This window comes from Ranitomeya imitator, chromosome 10 (genome assembly GCF_032444005.1).
Source record: "Ranitomeya imitator isolate aRanImi1 chromosome 10, aRanImi1.pri, whole genome shotgun sequence".
In the NCBI taxonomy this organism is placed as follows: domain Eukaryota; kingdom Metazoa; phylum Chordata; class Amphibia; order Anura; family Dendrobatidae; genus Ranitomeya; species Ranitomeya imitator.
This window is the reverse complement of record NC_091291.1, coordinates 141,912,725-141,937,308: the sequence shown is the minus strand read 5'-3', so window position 1 is coordinate 141,937,308 and position 24,584 is coordinate 141,912,725. Positions and strand designations below refer to the sequence as shown.

The 24,584-nt window shown below is 46.8% G+C and overlaps 1 protein-coding gene across 12 annotated transcripts in view; it reads left to right on the top strand.

Annotated features, from left to right (window-relative positions):
* Positions 1 to 24,584, top strand: part of PKNOX2 (PBX/knotted 1 homeobox 2) — a 340,867-nt gene that overhangs the window by 194,228 nt on the left and 122,055 nt on the right. For all 12 annotated transcript variants that reach the window (XM_069741543.1, XM_069741540.1, XM_069741536.1 and 9 more), the window contains exon 3: positions 1,104 to 1,162. The gene's annotated coding sequence lies outside the window, so the exon portion shown is untranslated. The remainder of the gene's footprint in view (positions 1 to 1,103; positions 1,163 to 24,584) is intronic.

Below are 24,584 nucleotides of genomic sequence, written 5' to 3'. Positions count from 1 at the left end.
AGGGCCCTCACATCTCTAGGAGACGCCATTTATAATTTAACAGTGACGCTCCAACCTTTTGGGGCCTCTGCCTCTCTCAAGAGCAAAGGGGAACCACCGCCTCAAATCGTGAGGTCTACTCATTCTGAAGGTCATGATGGGTCCCTGCAGTGGATTCCCACTAAATAGTGTCCTACACTGAAATAATTATTGGATGATTTTAAAAGAATAAAAAGAGAAATCTTCACCTTCCAGCACGGGCCGTTCTGGATGTATCCATTGTCTCTGGAAGTGATGTCTGCTCCTCATCGGGACCACTGCAGCCCGTGATTGACTGCAGCGATCATGTGACTATATGAGCACCTCGTCAGCGGTACATCGAAGGACGTGCTGTACTAGTCACCTGACCGCTGTAGCCAATCGCAGGCTGTGGCAGTCCTGGGGCCGGCGGAGATCTCCGGAGCAGGCTCATGCTTGATCCGCCTACTTGCTGGAGGGCGAGTATGTTCCATTTATTCTTTTAACCCTATGGATTCCTAGAAAATAAAAAGATGATCCACTTTAAATTTATCATGTTCTTTATTTTTCTTCTTTAATTTTTTTTAATGTACTTTTAGACACTTTTGTAGAACTTTTATTAGTTGGATTCAGGCTATGTGCACACGTTCAGGATTTCTTGCAGAAAATTCCTGAGAAAAACCTGAAATTTTCTGCAAGAAATCTGCATGCATTTTTGCCGCGTTTTTGATGCGTTTTTTTTTTTCCGGACATTTCCCAATGCATTCTATAGTGGGAAATCCGCAAAAAAAACCCCACAAAATTAATGAAAATGCTGCGTTTTTTACCGCGATACGTTTTTTTTTGCGGAAAAAACGCATCATGTGCACAAAACATGCAGAATTCATTCTAAATGATGGGATGCTTATCGTATGCTGTTTTTTTTTTGCGGTTTTATAGCGTTTTTATCGCGAAAAATCAGCAACGTGTGCACACAGCCTTACTCTTTAATCTGCGTTTAGCGTCATAATTCTGACGTGTACAAATCGATCCAGACATTACATATTTAATTTCATTGTATCTCAAGATATTTGATTTTTGCCTTGGTTTTTTTTTTCCCTCCTCAGGTTTCAAGAGGATTTTCCCAATGATTTGATCAATCCGGTGCATCGTTTTCCGCTGAAAGGTAATCTACGACTTTATTAATTCCTAGCATACAAACTGTGCCAATCACGAGCAAACCGGAGACGTCGTCTTGTGCAGTAGCACTTGTTTTAGGACAATATTGTACGGTGGCGGTCATTGGACATGAAATACGCACTTAAAGGGTGTTTTCCAGTATAGAAAGATGGACCCCAAATGTTTCCTGTAGTGTAATATACTGAAGCAGGACAGTGCTTGCGTCACCACATCGGCGGAGAGCAACAACTCCAGCGCACATCACCACTGCAGCCAATCACTGAGCTCAGCGACTTTGTGAGTGTCGACGGCTCGAGCAGCTGCGCTTAGTGATTGGTTGCAGTGGTGAGGTGCTCTGTAGTCATAAGGGTAAATACTGAGAAATACAAAAATGTGGCAGAAAATCTCCAATGGCGAAGTGGCCTTCAATCCCATAGCGGAAATTGCCACAAAAGTGATTTACTCGGCTAAACGTTTTTACGTATAAGTAAGCGTAATAGAGAAATAACATTTTTATTCCTCTATATCTAACTTACTTAGAGGTTACCCAGCTCTATAAGCTTTTTTAAGCCTGACTTAGAAAATGGGAGGGTAAGGTGTGTGACTTTATGAAAGTGGGGGGAACGGTGTTATTAAATACGCTCGTAGGGTGCGCAAAAAACAAGCCCCCCCCCACACTGGTCCATCGACTGAGAAATAAAGCTTTGGATCTCAGAAAATGGCGACACTCATTTTTCATTTTTTTTCAGCCACTAAAATAATTTTTTTAACAATTTACACAAGTTTGGTGCCGCTGTAATCCTACTGACCTGCAGAATCATGATGACAGATCACTTGTTTCCGCACAGCGGATGCTGTAAAAACAAAAGCTTAAAAAAAGATGGTGGAATTGCAATTTTTTTTTTTTACCATTTCAGCCCAATTGGAATTCTATTCCCATTTTTTTCAGTGCATTGTACAGTAAAAAAAAAAACAACAACAAGCTGTCCTTAACGACTATGCCGCCAAATAAAAATAGAACGAAAAATTAAAATTGAAAATTGTTAGTTATTGAAGTTTAATGGGGTTATGCCATCTTGGATGTTCTGGCATGAGAGTATGTCTTAAACAAATCTGTCATCAGGTTTTTGTTACCTAATCTGAGAGTAGTATAATGTAGAGATGGAGACACAAATTCCAGTGATGTGTCACATACTGGGCTGCTTGCTGTAGTTTTGATGCAATCAATGTTTTACCAGCTAAAAGATACTGCTGCAGGACTAGCAAACCTGCTGCCATGTAGTCCAACCACACCCCCACCACTGATTGGCAGCTTTCTGCCTATGCACAGAAAGCTGCCAATCCATGGTGGAGGGCGGGGTTATATAGTGAAAGCTACCAATCATTGGTGGAGGGCGGGGTTATACAGGGAAAGCTGCCAATCAGTAGTGTGGGTGGGGATATTCAGGACAGGGCTTGGCATTAGAGAACTGCTAGATCTGCAGAAGAGAAAATGGGGATTTTATCAAAACTACGGCAAGCAGTAACTTAAGTGACATATCACTGGAATAAGTGTCTCTACATCATGCTGATCTCAGATGGAGATGCAAAACCTGCTGACATATTCCCTTTAGTGTTTAATAAGGGGGTCCGACTACAGAGATCGCCTCTGCTCCCTGGAGGGTGCCACTTTATTTTATTTTTTTTTCGTTTAAGACATTTACAACTTGCAATTTGTAAAATGAAGTTTTGCATGATGAGTGTGGTCACTCTGCACTTTACGTTTGTGGAGGGGGTCTCTTCCCTCATCAGTAAGTGCAGTGATGTCTTCCAGTTGCTGCGGTGAGGATCAGAAGCCGGAGCCATTTACATGCAAGATGCAGCATTAATATTGATGTGCTGTCAGGTAATTTCCCCCAGTGCCGGCAGCATATAAATACCATTATGGAGCAATTAGTCGGCATCAAGCGGAGTCCTGATTGATGAAAACTTTGTCAAGTGTCGCCTACCTGCTCTTTTCCTTCCTTCGTCAGTCAATCCACCAAATCCGAACGTTCCCTCTTCGGAAGAGATTTTCTTCTCCTGTTATCAGCCCGGTTAACACTCGCCGTCGCCCCTGTGCCTGTTTAGTCGTCTACATAGATGTCTTCAGGGGACATTATGTTAGAAGGCTCTTCCGAGGATGTCACACGTGGCAGACAAGCCTTGTAGACATTTGCGTCTGTTTTAGAAGTTGCGGATTAGTTTGTGCCCTTGGAGCTGGCGCTGATTTGTATGCCGCGTATGTATCGGAGGAAGAGTGCAGACGTTTTTCATTGAGATCTTTGGATCTCGTCACCAAAGTCCTGCTTTTGTCCCTTCTTAGTTACTGTTGATGACCCATTTGTCACCTGGATTATGTTTTTAGCGGGTGCCGGGGACGTATCTCAGACTTGACGTGGATGGCAAATGAAACCATAATACTACACAGCGTGCAATAAAATCTAGAGCCATGTAATCATCGCACCGTCCGGGAGGGAGCAGAAATTGGAGGATTGCGTGGATGATAATGAACGAGCTGCAGGGAGAGATAAGAGGAGGAAAGCTTATATCTGATCTCCTATATAATTGTCAGAGCAGATATTAACCAATCTGTCATCACCCTATGTGTAATACTAAATGCATGTATACATTGATCAGGTCAGGGTCTTATTAAAGATTGGACATCAGAATCTAAAAAGTTCTGCAACTTTCTAATATACTTGGTCTCTCATTCATCAAGCCATTTTTTTCCCTCATAATTTTGCTTGAAATGTCCCAAAAAAGTGATTAACTAATGGCATTTTTACACCCATCGTGTGCGGAGCTCGGGCTGGACTGGGCCTGATAAATTCATTACTATTTACGTCCCATGCGATGAGTGACTAGAAATATAGAACCTAGCTTGCGCGGGACAGTGGCTCGCTGGTTGTGCTCGAAAGGCAGTTGAGTGTCTGGCACTGGATGGCAGCTCGCTGGTTGTGCTCGAAAGGCGGCTGAGTGTCTGGCGCTGGACAGCGGCTCGCTGGCTGGCGCTGGATGGTGGCTCACTGGACGGCGGCTCGCTGGCTGGCGTTGAACGGCGGCTCGCTGGCTGGCGCTGGATGGTGGCTCACTGGACGGCGGCTCGCTGGCTGGCGTTGGACGGCGGCTCGCTGGTTGTGCTCGAAAGGCAGTTGAGTGTCTGGCGCTGGATGGCAGCTCGCTGGTTGTGCTCGAAAGGCAGTTGAGTGTCTGGCACTGGACAGCGGCTCGCTGGCTGGCGCTGGATGGTGGCTCACTGGACGGCGGCTCGCTGGCTGGCGTTGGATGGCGGCTGGCTGGCGTTGGACGGCGGCTCGCTGGCTGGCGCTGGATGGTGGCTCACTGGACGGCGGCTCGCTGGCTGGCGCTGGACAGCGGCTCGCTGGCTGGTGCAGGACAACGGCTCGCTGGCTGACACTGGATGGTGGCTCGCTGGGCGGCGGCTCGCTGGCTGGCGTTGGACGGCGGCTCGCTGGTTGACACTGGATGGTGGCTTGCTGATTGGTGCTGGACGGTGGCTGGCGCTGGACGGTGGTTCGCTGGTTGATGCTGGACTACAGCTCGCTGGCTGATGCTGGACGGGGGCTCGCTGGTTGGCGCTGGACGGCGGCTCGCTGGATGGCGGCTCGCTGGCTGTCGCTGGACGGCGGCTCGCTGGCTGTCGCTGGACGGCGGCTCGCTGGCTGTCGCTGGACGGCGGCTCGCTGGCTGTCGCTGGACGGCGGCTCGCTGGCTGTCGCTGGACGGCGGCTCGCTGGCTGACGCTGGACGGCGGCTCGCTGGCTGTCGCTGGACGGCGGCTCGCTGGCTGACGCTGATGGCGGCTCGCTGGCTGACGCTGATGGCGGCTCGCTGGCTGACTCTGGACGGCGGCTTGCTGGCTGGCGCTCGACAGCGGCTCGCTACATAAATAAGTAAACCTATGGGGTAGACTTTATCTTTTGTATCTTCGGGTTGTCCACCAGCTCAAACTCCAGAGCTGAATGCCGCCTCTGCATTAGAGAAACATAACCTAAAAGTAATTGATGATTTCCGCCTTTGCACGGTGTGCTGGGATGATGCACATCTCTGATTTTTGCTGCGAGCAGCTTGTCTACGTGTGTCAGTCTGTGCAGTGGGTCGCTGTAATGGAGCCCGTCTCCGCTGTGACCTGCACATACTTCTTTTCCCGCTGTCCCTTTTCCAAACAATTTTCTTCTTAAGCAGCAAATGAATGTTTTGCGTAAAGCCTCCCCTGCAGCTGTCGAAAGGATTTCATTCCTTCAGCCGTTTACTATTTTTGATAGGGCTGTTAACGGCTTGATTTAGGGATCAGCTGCGTAATAAATTGTTTCATATTTTGGGCCTTTTCTTTTTTCAGACTTCTTTTCAGATCTCACCCCTGAGGCTTAGAGCGGTGTTTGAGACATGTCAGCACCGTGTCCCTCGGCTCTCCGTCATGTCAAAGCTTTTGCCTAATCCCTCGCCCACCCAGAGCCGGCTGCTACCAGCACAACCAAGTACCTGTTTGTGATATGAAACACACCCCGGCGCAATAATACCTTCCAGATGTGCCCGAGCCCCATAACAAGGGCCGCGTTCTGCCCCAATATCTCCTCCACTTTACTTCTACAAATATTTCCCTGATTAATGTATTCTGGCTTTAATATACTCAAAAACTGTTTCTTATTATTATTTAATGCACGCTGCTGGAATACTTTCCAGAGTCCTCGAATGGGCTGAAAACGAGACGGCAGAGTAAAGGCAACTTTATAGTCTTAATAGCTTAAGGCTCGTTAAGGATTTCAGATTTTTCTCTGTATTTCAGGGCAATTTACTATGATGATGGGGTCATTTGTCCACCTGATCAGGAATTTCATCATTAGGATAAATCTACCTCAGTCCAGCTCTCCGGCGCCTCCTTTGTCTCTCAGGTCAGTAAAGGGACTGCACCTAGAGCAAATGGCCGCCGGGGAGACTGCCCTGTTACCCACCCTGGGTATTCTAAGATTCGCAATCAGAGTAAAAGGATCAGCCCAAAATTAATTTATGATTTAATTGCCTTAAGGGCGCACTAGATAATTACAAGAAATATACAATCACAATATATCAAGAGTTACAGTCAGAGTACAATATAACAACAATAATACAAGGCTTAAAGGTATAAAGCTGGAGGTCAATTTACCAGGTCGAAGGTCGCTTGTGGAAGCCGGGGGGCATAGCATTCCGCAGGTCCAAAAACTTAGTTGCCGGGCAGCCCCCAGAAAGCATGTGCTTGCTCCCCTCTGGCTGGCATACCCTGTTCCTTAAGATGTCATCATCATCATCTTCTTCTGTGGAGTGAGTCCCTCCCAGTGACCTCAGCGTCTTCTTATGCCTGGCTGAGCCCCCCTGCCTGCAGCTGGGTGGGCTTAGCAATCTCCACCCCCTCTGTCTCCCTGCAAGATTTATTCCAATATCTAATAAATGGGATAACTTCTCTCAGGATGATCGGATCAGCACACGGGCAGTACCAGCGCCTGTGGTTTGTTCTGCCGGTCGTACTGGGATCAAACCTGGACCCATTCGGTCCCTGTGGGAGGCTGATCCCTATATCTCGGGTTTCAGACCTTCCACCGTCACGGGAGTCACACTGTTGGATGCACAATTTCTTTAGGGTAAGGAGAATATTTTTTATGAGCCTGTACCTCGGACGATGCGTCCATAATTCACAATTCCATGTTGGAGACGGTTTGGCTGGGCTGCCATAATAGATGTGTATCCAGTGGCCACTTGGCATGCGTGTTTTAATTAAGCCCCCAAGCATTTCCAAGCCCCCTGGTGGCGTGGTTTCCTCATGGGGCTTTGAACTACAGTCTACAGTTTACACTGAGCTCAGCCCGTTAGCATACTAATAGTAACTCTATTCATTAGCAAAGGTGGGGGCCAGGAGCACTCCTGTGTCCAGGAGACAAAATGGAGTCACGCCAATCTGATAGCATGCCTGTTCCAAGATGGCGGCTGTTCCCTCATCACACCTCCCTGCTTTAGAGGGCGCTAGGGGCATCACATTCCTGTGTTCCCCCATGCGCCCTTCCACACCTTCTCCTTGCCGGGACAACCCATCAGCATTACCATGGTCTCTGCCACTTCTGTGGCGGATGCTGAAGTGATACTGCTGGAGAGCCAGGCTCCAGCGTAGCAACCTCCCATTCGTCCCAGAGACCGAGTGTAACCAGCTGAGGGGGTTGTGGTCTGTTTCCACGGTGAAGTGGCGTCCGTACAAGTATGGCTGCAGACGTTGCAGGGCCCATACAATTGCCAGACATTCCTTCTCCATCGTGGAATAGGCCACTTCCCTCGGCAGGAGCTTCCGGCTCAGGTACAAAACGGGGTGTTCATGTCCCGTAGTGTCGACCTGGCTGAGCACAGCACCGAGGCCAAAGTCACTGGCGTCGGTCTGTACTACGAACGGCCGCGTGAAGTCGGCTGCCTGTAGTACAGGAGAGCTAGACAAGGCGGTTTTGAGCGCCTGGAAAGCTGTCTCGCAGGCGACTGTCCAGTCGACTGCGACGGGCAGCTTCTTCTTGGTGAGGTCCGTCAGGGGCTTGGCCAGGGTGCTATAGTGTGGAACAAACCTCCTATAGTACCCGGCCGTCCCCAAGAAGGACATCACCTGCTTCTTGGTCCTGGGGGAGGGCCAGGAGGTGATGGCATCCACCTTCCCGGGCTCTGGCTTCAGAGCTCCCCCACCTACCCGGTGTCCCAGGTACTGGACCTCACTCATACCCAGCTGGCACTTTTCCGGCTTAATGGTCAACCCTGCCCTCTGGATCCTCCCCAACACCTGCGCCAGGTGCTGTAGGTGATCTTCCCAGGTGGGACTGAAGATGGCAATGTCATCCAGGTACGCAGTCGCATACCCTTCCAGTCCCTTGAGCAGCGTGTTGACCATCCGCTGAAAAGTGGCAGGGGCATTCTTCATGCCGAAGGGCATCACCGTGGACTCGTACAGTCCAAATGGGGTGATAAAGGCAGAGCGTTCCCGTGCCTTAGGGGTCAGGGGAATCTGCCAATATCCCCTGCTCAGATCCATGATGGTCAGGTACTTGGCCCCGGCCAGCTGATCGAGCAGGTCATCGATGCGCGGCATTGGTTACGCATCGGTGACCGTCACAGCGTTGAGCCCCCGGTAGTCCACGCAGAACCGCGTAGTCCGGTCCTTTTTAGGGACGAGGACTACCGGCGAAGCCCACGCGCTGTTGGATGCTTGGATCACCCCCAGCTTCAGCATCTCGTCTATCTCTTGGCGCATGTGCTGCTGCACCTCGAGAGAGACCCGATATGCTGAACGCCGGATCGGGGGGTGATTGCCGGTGTCCACATCGTGGACGGCTGCCTCAGTCCTTCCGGGCAGGCTGCTAAACAGCTCCCGAAAGGGGTGTAGGGTGACCCCCAGCTGGGAACGTTGGTCCTCCGAAAGCTGGTGGCCAACCTCCACATCCTCGATGGATCCACCCGCCTTGACTTGGGTAAGCAGATCCAGGAGGGTTTCTACCTCCCCTTCCTCCGGGAGGTTGCACACTGGGTGGGCACAAGCCTCCCGCTCATGATGTGCTTTCATCATGTTCACGTGGAAGGCCTTCCTCCTTCCACGGGCGTGGTCCAGGGTGACCAGATAGGTGACGGCGTTGAGCTGCTGGTGCACGAGGTATGGACCCTCCCAGGCTGCCTGAAGCTTGTTTTGTGGGACGGGGACCAGTACCCACACCTTTTGACCCACCTGGTAGGTCCTCTCACAAGCATTCTGGTCGTACCACCGCTTCTGGTCAGCTTGGGCCTGGGCCATATTGTCATGCACCAGCTGCATCAGGGCCGTCATTCTGTCCCGGAAGCGCACAACATACTCAATGGCCGACACTCCAGGGGTGGCCAAATCTCCTTCCCACGCTTCCTTCACTAGAGCAAGGGGCCCCCGTACACGTCGCCCATACAGGAGCTCAAAGGGGGAGAACCCCGTTGAGGCCTGTGGAACCTCCCGGTAGGCAAATAGAAGGTGTGGGAGATACCGCTCCCAATCTCTCCCGTGGGAGTCGACCAACATCTTAAGCATCTGCTTTAAGGTGCCGTTGAACCGCTCACACAGGCCATTGGTCTGTGGGTGATACGGGCTGGCTACCAGATGTTGCACCTGGATCTGCTTACAGAGAGACTCCATCAGCTGGGACATGAACTGGGTCCCTCGGTCGGTGAGCATTTCCTGGGGAAACCCCACTCTGGAGAAGATCTCCAGTAAGGCAGTGGCCACTTTGTCAGCCCGAATGGATGACAAAGCGACCGCCTCTGGGTACCGAGTGGCATAGTCCACTACCGTTAATATGAAGCATTTCCCGGAGCGACTGGGAGTGGACAGAGGTCCAATGAGATCCACAGCCACCCTCGAGAAAGGCTCTTCAATGATGGGCAGATCTGGCCAATTACTTCAAAGAAAAAATTGACCACATTCGACAGGAAATCATCTCCCAATCTCTTCATACCATGCACTGTCCTCCCTCCCCCACTGCATCTAGTTCACTCTCTGACTTTGAAGCAGTTACAGAAGAAGAAGTAAGCAGGCTCCTTGCATCTTCGCGCCCGACCACTTGCACCAGTGACCCCATTCCGTCACATCTCCTCCAGTCCCTTTCCCCGGCTATCACCTCTCACCTAACAAAAATATTCAACCTTTCCCTCACTTCCGGTATTTTTCCCTCCTCATTTAAGCATGCCATCATACATCCATTACTTAAAAAAACCATCCCTCGATCAAAACTGTGCCGCTAATTATAGACCTGTCTCTAATCTTCCCTTCATCTCTAAACTCCTCGAACGCCTGGTCCACTCCCGTCTTACCCGCTATCTCTCAGATAACTCTCTTCTCGACCCACTTCAATCTGGCTTCCGCTCTTTACACTCTACTGAAACTGCCCTCATTAAAGTCTCTAATGACCTACTAACAGCTAAATCTAATGGTCACTACTCCATGCTAATTCTCTTGGATCTCTCTGCAGCATTCGACACTGTGGATCATCAGCTCCTCCTCACTATGCTCCGCTCCATCGGCCTCAAGGACACCGTTCTCTCCTGGTTCTCCTCCTATCTCTCTGACCGATCCTTCACTGTATGTTTTGCTGGTTCCTCCTCCTCTCACCTTCCCCTTACTGTTGGGGTTCCTCAAGGATCAGTCCTAGGCCCCCTACTCTTCTCGTTGTATACTGCCCCTATTGGACAAACAATCAGTAGATTTGGTTTCCAGTACCATCTCTATGCTGATGACACCCAATTATACACTTCTGCTCCCGATATCACACCGACCTTTTTAGAAAACACCAGTGATTGTCTTACCGCTGTCTCTAACATCATGTCCTCCCTCTATCTGAAACTAAACCTGTCAAAAACTGAACTCCTCGTGTTCTCTCCCTCTACTAACCTACCTTTGCCTGACATTGCCATCTCCGTGTGCGGTTCCACCATTACTCCAAAGCAACATGCCCGCTGCCTTGGGGTCATCCTTGATTCTGACCTTTCATTCACCCCCCACATTCGATCACTGGCTCGCTCTTCTTACCTGCATCTCAAAAACATTTCTAGAATTCGCCCTTTTCTTAATTTCGACTCTGCAAAAACTCTGACTGTTTCACTTATTCATTCTCGTCTGGACTATTGTAACTCTCTACTAATCGGTCTCCCTCTTGCAAAACTCTCCCCGCTCCAATCTGTCCTGAATGCTGCAGCCAGGATCATATTCCTCACCAACCGTTACACCGATGCCTCTACCCTGTGCCAGTCATTACACTGGCTACCCATCCACTCCAGAATCCAGTACAAAACTACTACCCTCATCCACAAAGCACTCCATGGCTCAGCACCACCCTACATCTCCTCCCTGGTATCAGTCTACCACCCTACCCGTGCCCTCCGCTCCGCTAATGACCTCAGGTTAGCATCCTCAATAATCAGAACCTCCCACTCCCGTCTCCAAGATTTTACACGTGCTGCGCCGATTCTTTGGAATGCACTACCTAGGTTAATACGATTAATCCCCAATCCCCACAGTTTTAAGCGTGCCCTAAAAACTCATTTGTTCAGACTGGCCTACCGCCTCAATGCATTAACCTAACGATCCCTGTGTGGCCTATTTATAATAAAAAAAAAATAAAAAAAAAAAAAGTTCCTCGCATCATGTTCTCATACACTTTATGCAGTATTAGCCCTCTGTGTCTGTACTGCTACATACTTAGGCAGGTAACTGGTTCATGCAGCTTTACATGAACACCTGAGCCTTACACTATAGCTGGTCCAAATAATTAAAGCAATTGTTACCATCCACCTCTCGTGTCTCCCCTTTTCCCCATAGTTTGTAAGCTTGCGAGCAGGGCCCTCACTCCTCCTGGTATCTGTTTTGAACTGTATTTCTGTTATGCTGTAATGTCTATTGTCTGTACAAGTCCCCTCTATAATTTGTAAAGCGCTGCGGAATATGTTGGCGCTATATAAATAAAATTATTATTATAAAATTATTATTACTTAAAGACTGATGACAGATGCCGGATGTGTCCAAATGCACAAAGTGCAACTCTATTTGAAAAAGCAAAAATATTAAAGTTTTTTTCAGAAAAGTGGTTATAGCATCAGGAGCTGCAGTCTTTCATTGTTCATTAGTGTGCAACATGCAGCCATTGGGCATATCTAGAATGTCTGTCATCTTAAAGTGGTTGTTCACAAGCAGAAAAAAATATGGAATCCAGGATTTACTTACCCAGTAAATCCCCTGCGACTCCAGCCTTCCCTGCTGCCAATAACTATTACTCACCTGATTATATCTACTTCTGATCTAATGATCCTACATCTGGGCAAGAAAAATTAATATTACATCTACAGAATGGGTGGAATAGAGCTAAGCAACAGCACGTGTGAAAAAGACTTGGGTATACTAATAGATTACAGGCTGCACATGAGTCAACAGTGTGATGCAGCAGCAAAAAAGGCAAAGACCGTTCTAGGATGTATTAGGAGAAGCATAGAGTCTAGATCATGTGAAGTAATTCTTTGCCTCTACTCCTCCTTGGTCAGGCCTCATCTGGAATACTATGTACAGTTCTGGGCACCACATTATAAAAAAGACATTGATAAACTGGAGCAAGGTCAGACAAAAGCGTCCAGGATGGTGAGCGGACTGCAAAGTATGTCCTACGAGGAACGGTTAAAGGATTTGGTAATGTTAAGCGTGCAAAAAAAGAAGGCCAAGAGGAGACTTAATAGCTGTCTACAAATATCTGAATGGCTGTCACAGTGTAGCGGGATCATCCTTATTCTCATTTGCACATGAAAACACGAGAAGCAATGGGATGAAACTTAAAGCGAGAAGATACAGATTAGATATTAGAAAAAGCTTTTTTACAGTGAGGGTGATCAATGAGTGGAATAGGCTGTCACAAGAGGTGGTGAGTTCTCCTTTAAATTGAAGTCCTCAAACAAAGGCTGGACAGACATCTGTCTGAGATGGTTTAGTGATTCCTGCATTGAGCCGGGGGTTGGACACGAGGACCCTGGAGGTCTATTCCAACTCTAACATTCTGTGAATTGCAGGAAATAATACCTTTTTTTTCGCAGTAGCTCCAAATAGATCTCTGCTTAAAAGTGCATTTATTATAAATTAATACTTAATCAGCGTTTCCCTGGAAACGGTCGTATAGCACAAGTGTAGACAGGCATCCTGCTTGCGTCGAGGCTGCAACTCCTGAATGGTAAATTTGTGAGATTTTTTAATATTTTTATTCACATCAGTGAAAGCTGTAACCCGAGAGAGATTTGTAATGGCGGCCATTGAGCGAAAGAACGTTAACCGCCAAATAGGATTGTTAGCGGACCAAAAAGAGTGATAAATGAATGGTATTTTTGCTCTGTTTTAGATGGGAATGCTTTTCTCTTTTGTATCCATGCAGCGTTGAATGGAGTTATTCTTTATTATTGTATATTCTGGATATCTTCATTATGCAGGAAACTTTTTGTAGCAGGCAGGTTTTGCACCCGTAGCCACCAGGGACTTTGTTAGTCTGCCATGTGTGGGCCCATTACAGCTCTGGAGATAGGCACAGAAAACATTTGGTCCATGCAAACATTTCAGTAAATCGGGTTATTCGGTAAATCGGGATATAAAAGTTAATTGAGGCCAGATTTACACAGGTGTTTCTTGATTGGAATACGCACCACAATGTATGAACAGAACGAGGGTCTTCTGACCCAAACTTGACTTCTGATACCGATCTGACCTGAGCTCGATATTAACGTAGGAAGCTGTGCAGCGTTGGTCAGTAGACCTGCGGCCGGTCTCTGCATCAGTCCATATCCGTTCCATATAGCCCTCCTGTGAATCTGGCTTTAGGTTGGAGCTATATGTTGGCTTTCGTCACGCAAGAAATTGCATATGATAGTTGTGCAATTTGTCTGTGACTTGCTGGCTATCAACTATTTTATTTTGGCTGTTAATCGCCTGCGATTTAGGGTGTATAATACCCAGTCGTTAGTAAAAAATAGAATTGGGTCTCAGTCGTACACCACTTCCAATGAAGTCAATGCTTGGCAAAGTTGCATGCAAATAGTAACCTGCAATGAAAAATCAGGCAGGTTTGATATTTTCGTGACTGACTGTGCCTTTCATACAGCATTGGGTTAACATCGCCAACACATTGACAATCATCGCTTGCAATCTTCATGTAGAGAGCCAGGAACCTAATTGCTTTGGGACTGTACGTTTTAATACTAGGTAGTATCTGACCACTTTTGACCCCTCACACTATCAGAGTACCCTAGATATTGTCTTAACTGCCTGTACCTGTATAGTGTAATATAACAATGATGACGTTGGTCCGGATCTTCTTCTCAAGATGAAGGTGTTTTACCTTCAGCACGAGGGAAGGTGAAGACTCCTCTTTAATCTTGCCCCTACCCTCCCTTGCATCCTCTTCCTTCTCTATTTGCCCCCTCTGGCTTGTCTCTTTGCCCCCTCTGGCTTGTCTCTTTGCACCCTTTGGCTTGTCTCTTTGCACCCTTTGGCTTGTCTCTTTGCACCCTTTGGCTTGTCTCTTTGCCCCCTCTGGCTTGTCTCTTTGCCCCCTCTGGCTTGTCTCTTTGCCCCCTCTGGCTTGTCTCTTTGCCCCCTCTGGCTTGTCTCTTTGCACCCTTTGGCTTGTGTCTTTGCACCCTTTGGCTTGTCTCTTTGCCCCCTCTGGCTTGTCTCTTTGCACCCTTTGGCTTGTCTCTTTGCACCCTTTGGCTTGTCTCTTTGCCCCCTCTGGCTTGTCTCTTTGCCCCCTCTGGCTTGTCTCTTTGCACCCTTTGGCTTGTCTCTTTGCACCCTTTGGCTTGTCTCTTTGTGCCCTCTGGCTAGTCTCTTTGCCCCCTCTGGCTTGTCTTTTTCCCCCCTTTGGCTCGTCTCTTTGTGCCCTCTGTCTTGTCACTTTGCAACCTTTGGCTTGTCTTTTTGCGCCCTTTGGCTAGTCTCTTTGCCCCCTCTGGCTTGTCTCTTTGCCCCCTCTGTCTTGTCTCTTTGCCCCCTCTGTCTTGTCTCTTTGCCCCCTCTGTCTTGTCTCTTTGCCCCCTCTGTCTTGTCTCTTTGCCCCCTCTGTCTTGTCTCTTTGCCCCCTCTGGCTTGTCACTTTGCGCCCTTTGGCTAGTCTCTTTGCGCCCTCTGTCTTGTCTCTTTGCGCCCTCTGTCTTGTCTCTTTGCCCCCTCTGGCTTGTCTCTTTGCCCCCTCTGTCTTGTCTCTTTGCCCCCTCTGTCTTGTCTCTTTGCCCCCTCTGGCTTGTCACTTTGCGCCCTTTGGCTAGTCTCTTTGCGCCCTCTGTCTTTTCTCTTTGCAACCTCTGTCTTGTCTCTTTGCAACCTCTGTCTTGTCTCTTTGCGCCCTCTGTCTTTTCTCTTTGCAACCTCTGTCTTGTCTCTTTGCAACCTCTGTCTTGTCTCTTTGCAACCTCTGTCTTGTCTCTTTGCGCCCTCTGTCTTGTCTCTTTGCCCCCTCTGGCTTGTCTCTTTACACCGAGCTTTGCTCTTACAATGTAAAGAAAAAAACAATACAATGTCTCCTTAAACCAAAAGCGCCCTGAAATAAAGCAGCAGTTCCATGTGGTAAACGGTTTCATCTGCAGCCACAACCCATGTCCAGATCTTCATTTTCAGCAGCTTATTTCTAACAATGTGCAGAATGTACGTTTCCATCCAGCTCCCGGTTTATTGTGTAACTCTTACCGGGATGATTGACTTTTTGTTAGCGGCATCCAACATCTGTCTTTTAAATGCCTTAAATCAATCACGGATTGGGGCCCTTCCCTATAAATAACCTTGGAAGAGAAGACACTGATTGTTACACGTTTTCATTCTCGCCGTCACTTTCGATGTTCGCCTGAACCTTTAGCAGAGGAGCTGCAGTACGTGAAATGGCAGCGGTTCATGGAGGACCGCATAGAACTCGAACACTTTCCAAACTTTCCTCGCACAAAACATTTCCTCTCCATCCCATAATGTCTGATATTTTGCTGCCATTAAGAAGTGGAGAAGGCTGGGGGGATAAGTGCAGTTCTCGGCACTAAGCAGATGTGCCACAGCAGGAGGACTGGATCCACGGTAGGGCAGTGAGCTCACGCCTCACTTGCATTTCCACCGCTGCCAAAGCCAGCTCTGTTTATTCAGCAATACATTCTCGAAAAGTCCTGGAGGAAGCAATTGCCGGCATGATATTTGTTTCATGGTGGTTTGAACATTATTGTTTTAAAGACGCCAAAAAAAGTTCTTTACACCTAATCAAATTCTGTTCCATAACTGTGCTTTTTTTTTTAGTTCTTACTGTTTTTAAGCTCATTGCAAACTTTTATTGTTCTGGAAAAAAAAAAGAAGAATGATTAGTAACTTTACAATGGAGATTGCAAAGCCATAGAAAAGTCAGCGCCCTGGTTATAAACTTGGCATCTCCAGACTAGTCATTGAGGGCGTGGATCAGTGGTCCCCAACTCCAGGCCTCGAGGGCCGCCAACAGTGCAGGTTTTCAGGATTTCCTTAGTATTGCACAGGGGTTGGAATCATCACCTGTGCAGATGATCACATTACCACCGATGCAATACTAAAGAAATCCTGAAAACCTGCACTGTTGGCGGCCCTCGAGGCCTGGAGTTGGGGACCCCTGGCGTGGATGCTGGGGGTTGTCAGCCCATATGTCGGCATGTAACCAGGCAATTCCATGTATGTTAAGCTATGTTCTCATTACGTTTGAAATAGAAGCCCCCCAAAAAACAACTCTGACAGAACGGAGCCATTCACTATGAGGTTTACCGTGTCTTTGTATCTGCCCAAAAAAGATGGACTTGGAATGAAGGCTGCTTTGGGAAGAAAGCTGATTATTGCGAATACTGTGCCACCTCCTACATTTCTAGTTATGGAAATGAAGACTGGACCTGATTTGTTAAAAAAAGTCAGCAATGTCTAGAGCAGAGGTGGCCGAACAACAACGTGGGGCCAGAGGTGGCCTGCAAAGCTTTGCTCAAGCAGCCCACCGGCAGCTTTGGCCTCCATATTTGGGAGTTCAATGGAGAAAGCTGCACTTGTATGTTGCCATCTTGACTCCTTTTCTCTGCCAAATCAGCAGGTGATTTCCTTTCTCCAAGTAACAAAGTCCCACAAATTGAACCCTCTACTTATCAGAGATTCATGGTAGAGTGGAGTAACCTTTTAAGTTTTAATGCAGAACTCGGAATGCTTGCCTGAGGAGGTGGTGATGGCGAACTCAGTCGAGGGGTTCAAGAGAGGCCTGGATGTCTTCCTGGAGCAGAACAATATTGTATCATACAATTATTAGGTTCTGTAGAAGGACGTAGATCTGGGGATTTATTATGATGGAATATAGGCTGAACTGGAAGGACAAATGTCTTTTTTTCGGCCTTACTATGTTACTATGAAATTTGGCCCACGGACTGAAAAACTTTTAACACCCCTAGTCTAGAAAATGGCCGAGGCTGTGCCCTTGGGGGCTTCCTCTGTCTGTTTTTGTATGGAGGAGTCTGTCTTCATATTGAAGATTTCGATCATTCCATTTGGAAATCCAAGTGAAGGTGTTGGGATGGGTCCGAGCTTGTAAACCTCCATGGCAGCGTCGTCTGAGGTGTCCGTGACGAGATTTACCGTTGATCATCTTTTCTGACTTATTCGTACTTGAATTTGCTCCTTTTTAGCGGTTTTATTTTGCATGCCATTAACCCCTTCCCGACCCATGACGCCACGTAGGCGTCATGAAAGTCGGTGCCATTCCGACCCATGACGCCTATGTGGCGTCATGGAAAGATCGCGTCCCTGCAGGCCGGGTGAAAGGGTTAACTCCCATTTCACCCGATCTGTAGGGACAGGGGGAGTGGTAGTTTAGCCCAGGGGGGGTGGCTTCACCCCCTCGTGGCTACGATCGCTCTGATTGGCTGTTGAAAGTGAAACTGCCAATCAGAGCGATTTGTAATATTTCACCTATTATAACGGGTGAAATATTACAATCCAGCCATGGCCGATGCTGAAATATCATCGGCCATGGCTGGAAATACTAATGTGCCCCCACCCCACCCCACCGATCGCCTCTCCAGCCCCCCGATCTGGCCGGTACACTGCTCCGGTTCCCCTCCGTCCAGTGCTCCGCTCCCCCCCCGTGCTCTTGTTCGCTCCCCCCGTGCTCCAATCACCCCCCCGTGCTCCGATCACCCCCCCTGCACTCCGATCCACCCCCCCCCGGTGCTCCATTCCACCCCCCCGTGCTCCGTTCCAGCCCCCCCGTGCTCCGTTCCACGCCCCCCGTTCTCCGTTCCACCCCTCCCGCGCTCCGATTCCCCCCCCCGTGCTCCGATCCCCCCCCCCCCGTGGTCCCCCCACCCCATCATACTTACCGATCCAGCCGGGGTCCCGTCCGTCTTCTCCCTGGGCGCCGCCATCTTCCAAAATGGCGGACGCATGCGCAGTGCGCCCGCCGAATCTGCCGGCCGGCAGATTCGTTCCAAAGTGCATTTTGATCACTGAGATAGATTATATCTCAGTGATCAAAATAAAAAAAATAATAAATGACCCCCCCCCCTTTGTCACCCCCATAGGTAGGGACAATAAAAAAATAAAGAAAATTTTTTTTTTCCACTAATGTTAGAATAGGGTTAGGGGTAGGGTTAGGGTTAGGGGTAGGGTTAGGGCTAGGGGTAGGGTTAGGGCTAGGGTTAGGGTTTCGGTATGTGCACACGTATTCTGTTCCTCTGCGGATTTTTCCGCTGCGGATTTGATAAATCCGCAGTGCTAAACCGCTGCGGATTTATGGCGGATTTACCGCGTTTTTTTCTGCGCATTTCACTGCGGTTTTACAACTGCGATTTTCTATTGGAGCAGTTGTAAAACCGCTGCGGAATCCGCACAAAGAAGTGACATGCTGCGGAATGTAAACCGCTGCGTTTCCGTGCAGTTTTTCCGCAGCATGTGTACAGCGATTTTTGTTTCCCGTAGGTTTACATTGAACTGTAAACTCATGGGAAACTGCTGCGGATCCGCAGCGTTTTCCGCAGCGTGTGCACATACCTTTAGAATTAGGCCATGTGCACACGGTGCGGATTTGGCTGCGGATTCGCAGCAGTGTTCCATCAGGTTTACAGTACCATGTAAACATATGAAAAACCAAATCCGCTGTGCCCATGGTGTGGAAAATACCGCGCGGAAACGCTGCGTTGTATTTTCCGCAGCATGTCAATTCTTTGTGCGGATTCCGCAGCGTTTTACACCTGTTCCTCAATAGGAATCCGCAGGTGAAATCCGCACAAAAAACACTGGAAATCCGTGGAAAATCCGCAGGTAAAACGCAGTGCCTTTTACCCGTGGATTTTTCAAAAATGGTGCGGAAATATCTCACACGAATCCGCAACGTGGGCACATAGCCTTAGGGCTAGGGTTGGAATTAGGGTTGTGGTTAGGGTTAGGGGTGTGTTGGGGTTAGGGTTGTGGTTAGGGGTGTGTTGCGGTTAGGGTTGTGATTAGGGTTATGGCTACAGTTGGGATTAGAGTTAGGGGTGTGTTGGGGTTAGTGTTGGAGGTAGAATTGAGAGGTTACCACTGTTTAGGCACATCAGGGGTCTCCAAACGCAACATGGCGCCACCATTGATTCCAGCCAATCTCGTATTCAAAAAGTCAAATGGTGCTCTCTCACTTCCGAGCCCTGACGTGTGCCCAAACAGTGGTTTACCCCCACATATGGGGTATCAGTGTACTCAGGACAAACTGCGCAACAATTACTGGGGTCCAATTTCTCCTGTTACCCTTGTGAATCTAAAAAAATGCTTGCTAAAACATAATTTTTGAGGAAAGAAAAATGATTTTTTATTTTCACGGCTCTGCGTTGTAAACGTCTGTGAAGCACTTGGGGGTTCAAAGTGCTCACCACATATCTAGATAAGTTCCTTGGGGGGTCTAGTTTCTAAAATGGGGTCACTTGTGGGGGTTTCTACTGTTCAGGCACACCAGGGGCTCTGCAAACGCAACGTGACACCCGCAGACCATTCCATCAAAGTCTGCATTTCAAAAGTCACTACTTCCCTTCTGAGCCCCGACGTGTGCCCAAACAGTGGTTTACCCCCACTCATGGGGTATCAGCGTACTCAGGAGAAACTGGACAACAACTTTTGGGGTCCAATTTCTCCTGTAACCCTTAGGAAAATAAAAAATTCTGGGCTAAATAATTATTTTTGAGGAAAGAAAACGTATTTATTATTTTCACGGCTCTGCATTATAAACTTCTATGAAGCACTTGGGGGTTCAAAGTGCTCACCACACATCTAGATAAGTTCCTTTGGGGGTCTAGTTTCCAAAATGGGGTCACTTGTGGGGGGTTTCTACTGTTTAGGCACATCAGGGGCTCTGCAAACGCAACGTGACGCCCGCAGAGCATTCCATCAAAGTCTTCATTTCAAAACGTCACTACTTCAATTCCAAGCCCCGGCATGTGCCCAAACAGTAGTTTACCCCCACATATGGGGTATCACCGTACTCAGGAGAAACTGGACAACAAATATTGGGGTCAAATTTCTCCTGTTACCCTTGGGAAAATAAAAAATTCTGGGCTAAATAATTATTTTTGAGGAAAGAAAACGTATTTATTATTTTCACGGCTCTGCATTATAAACTTCTATGAAGCGCTTGGGGGTTCAAAGTGCTCACCACACATCTAGATAAGTTCCTTTGGGGGTCTAGTTTCCAAAATGGGGTCACTTGTGGGGGGTTTCTACTGTTAAGCCACATCAGGGGCTCTGCAAACGCAACGTGACGCCCACAGAGCATTCCATCAAAGTCTGCATTTCAAAACGTCACTACTTCACTTCCGAGCCCCGGCATGTGCCCAAACAGTGATTTACCCCCACATATGGGGTATCAGCGTACTCAGGAGAAACTGGACAACAACTTTTGGGGTCAAATTTCTCCTGTTACCCTTGGGAAAATAAAAAATTGCAGGCTAAAAGATCATTTTTGAGAAAATAATTTTTTTTTTTTATTTTCATGGCTCTGCGTTATAAACTTCTGTGAAGCACTTGGGGGTTCAAAGTCCTCACCACACATCTAGATTAATTCCTTTGGGGGTCTAGTTTCCAAAATGGTGTCATTTCTGGGGGATCTCCAATGTTTAGGCACACAGGGGCTCTCCAAACGTGACATGGTGTCCGCTAATGATTGGAGCTAATTTTCCATTTAAAAAGCCAAATGGCGTGCCATCCCTTCCGAGCCCTGCCGTGCGCCCAAACAGTGGTTTACCCCCACATATGGGGTATCAGCGTACTCAGGACAAACTGGACAACAATATTTGGGGTCCAATTTCTCCCATTATCCTTGGCAAAATAGGAAATTCCAGGCTAAAAAATCATTTTTGAGGAAAGAAAAATTATTTTTTATTTTCATGGCTCTGCGTTATAAACTTCTGTGAAGCACCTGGGGGTTTAAAGTGCTCAATATGCATCTAGATAAGTTCCTTGGGGGGTCTAGTTTCCAAAATGGGGTCACTTGTGGGGGAGCTCCAATGTTTAGGCACACAGGGGCTCTCCAAACGCGACATGGTGTCCGCTAACAATTGGAGCTAATTTTCCATTCAAAAAGTCAAATGGCGCGCCTTCCCTTCCGAGCCCTGCCGTGTGCCCAAACAGTGGTTTACCCCCACATATGAGGTATCGGCGTACTCGGGAGAAATTGCCCAACAAATTTTATGATCCATTTTATCCTACTGCCCATGTGAAAATGAAAAAATTGAGGCGAAAAGAATTTTTTTGTGAAAAAAAAGTACTTTTTCATTTTTACAGATCAATTTGTGAAGCACCTGAGGGTTTAAAGTGCTCACTAGGCATCTAAATAAGTTCCTTGGGGCGTCTAGTTTCCAAAATGGGGTCACTTGTGGGGGAGCGCCAATGTTTAGGCACACAGGAGCTATCCAAACGCGACATGGTGTCCGCTAACGATGGAAATAATTTTTCATTCAAAAAGTCAAATGGCGCTCCTTCCCTTCCGAGCCTTACCATGTGCCCAAACAGTGGTTTACCCCCACATGTGAGGTATTGGTGTACTCAGGAGAAATTGCCCAACACATTTTAGGATCCATTTTATCCTGTTGCCCATGTGAAAATGAAAAAATTGAGGCTAAAAGAATTTTTTTGTGAAAAAAAAAGTACTTTTTCATTTTTACGGATCAATTTCTGAAGCACCTGGGGGTTCAAAGTGCTCACTATGCATCTAGATAAGTTCCTTGGGGCGTCTAGTTTCCAAAATGGGGTCACTTGTGGGGGAGCTCCAATTTTTAGGCACACGGGGGCTCTCCAAACGTGACATGGTGTCCGCTAAAGAGTGGAGCCAATTTTTGATTCAAAAAGTCAAATGGCGCTCCTTCCCTTCCAAGCCCTGCCGTGCGCCCAAATAGTGGTTTACCCCCACATATGAGGTATCAGCGTACTCAGGACAAATTGGACAACAACTTTCGTGGTTCAGTTTCTCCTTTTACCATTGGGAAAATAAAAAAATTGTTGCTAAAAGATAATTTTTGTGACTAAAAAGTTAAATGTTCATTTTTTCCTTCCATGTTGCTTCTGCTGCTGTGAAGCACCTGAAGGGTTAATAAACTTCTTGAATGTGGTTTTGAGTACCTTGAGGGGTGCAGTTTTTAGAATGGTGTCACTTTTGGGTATTTTCAGCCATATAGACCCCTCAAACTGACTTCAAATGTGAGGTGGTCCCTAAAAAAAATGGTTTTGTAAATTTCGTTGTAAAAATGACAAATCGCTGGTCAAATTTTAACCCTTATAACTTCCTAACAAAAAAAAATTTTGTTTCCAAAATTGTGCTGATGTAAAGTAAACATGTGGGAAATGTTATTTATTAACTATTTTGTGTCACATATCTCTCTGGTTTAACAGAATAAAAATTCAAAATGTGAAAATTGCGAAATTTTCAAAATTTTCGCCAAATTTCCGTTTTTATCACAAATAAACGCAGAATTTATTGACCTAAATTTACCACTAACATGAAGCCCAATATGTCACGAAAAAACAATCTCAGAACCGCTAGGATCCGTTGAAGCGTTCCTGAGTTATTACCTCATAAAGGGACACTGGTCAGAATTGCAAAAAACGGCAAGGTCTTTAAGGTCAAAATAGGCTGGGTCATGAAGGGGTTAATTCTCTGATACTCTGTTTTGCCACTTTTGCTGTGCTCCAGTTAAGTGAGGAAGTGTTTGCTATTTTTTTGTTGATAACCTCTGCCTGATATATATTTGTTTACAATGCATTAAAAAAATCCTGCAAAGTTTTTTATTACCAAGTATTAAAATGAGACTGGAGAGCGGAAAGATAGAAATTTCTAAGTCAGAGATTTGCGTTCGATTAATTAATGCATTTGGGCCTTTTTTTTGTCTAGTTTTTAATGTTTGTGACTGTTTTTCACATGCACCTTTTTATTTGTTTTTCATTTGTGCCTTTTTTTAAAGTCACTTTTATATGTCCGCCTGTTTTTTTTTTTAATGTGTGTCATTGTAAATGAGGTTTGGGTTTTCTACATTTTTTTTAATTTATCAATTAAGTCTTTTTTTTGTATTTTATTAAAAAAGTTGTAATTTTGGGGGAATAAAAGTACTCCAGTCCCTTCCTGGTGTGATTTTATGCAAGTCTGGATTTTTTTTTGTGCATATTTTGTAACAATTTGGTGGAACACGTCACATTTTGTGCAAAGTACAGAGGTAGAAATAAATAATATTTTGGATTTTACATAAAATTTAGGAACCATGTGCATCACTCTGAAGTCTTTTGCATCAACAAGTACAAGTTAAAAAAAAGAAAAATTAATTTGAGGAAAAAAAATAGGAAATGATGAATTCGACCCAAAATGTTTTGTGGTTCTTCAGCTTAGATTACGAAGGTCAAAGTAGCACTTACTAGGATTAGTGTGGACCCCGACGGTAATCCTATACATTCAGTCCTTGTTTATAGTCGGTCTCTGATCACTGTTCTAATTCATAAATTGTTAATGAAAAAATATAATTTGTGAAATATTAAGGTTCTTCATCAAAGAATTGTGGTGTTTGCTTGACTTACGGCATTAGGTGAAGCTGATCCAATCTTCGTGTGTGGTCATAAATCAGCTTTTGTGACACACAGATTTATTAGTTCTGGTTGTGCACGTATTTCAGAGAAATTACTCCACACTACGATGATTCTGTTACACAGGATAGAGTGGTGCTGGAGAGGAGTCGGGAATTGTGTCCTCCAATTCCATCACCTGCATAGTATAATAAGCCACCAGGCCAGAAGCGGAAACGCCCATTCACGCCACGTGCAATGTATCCTGCTTGCCACGGACAACTTAAACATTTAAACAATGACAAGTTGTCCTTGTGAGAACTCAGCATCAATCTGGCCACTTGTGTGGGGGGGGGTGAACTATATTATGGCAGACGTATTATTCCTTTGTTCAGTAAGTCAAGGGACATGAGCCATTGTTTCACGTGAGACTGTTCAATGACCTTTTTGTATGCTAATTTGTGGAATGCCTGCTGATTATGGATTTCATCAGCTCCCCTGCAGCGTACTAGCCTGCATCACTTGGAGGACAGTTATACAGTGTAATCGAACAATGAGGGGAACAGTCATGACTATCTTCCCCCAATCCTGTGGGACAATGCCATGAAATGGGAGCTGAGAATTATAAAAGGGTCCTGCTCGTATCATTGGTGTGATTCTACAGGACTTCCACCTAAGGACCATTTGTTCCAGCTGGTGGAATACAAAACTGCTCCACTGCCCAACACTGCACCCATAAAGCTGTTTGGAGAACCCAGGTTGGGACTATCTGGTCACCTGGCCACATACCTCGCTGTGCTTTGTGTTC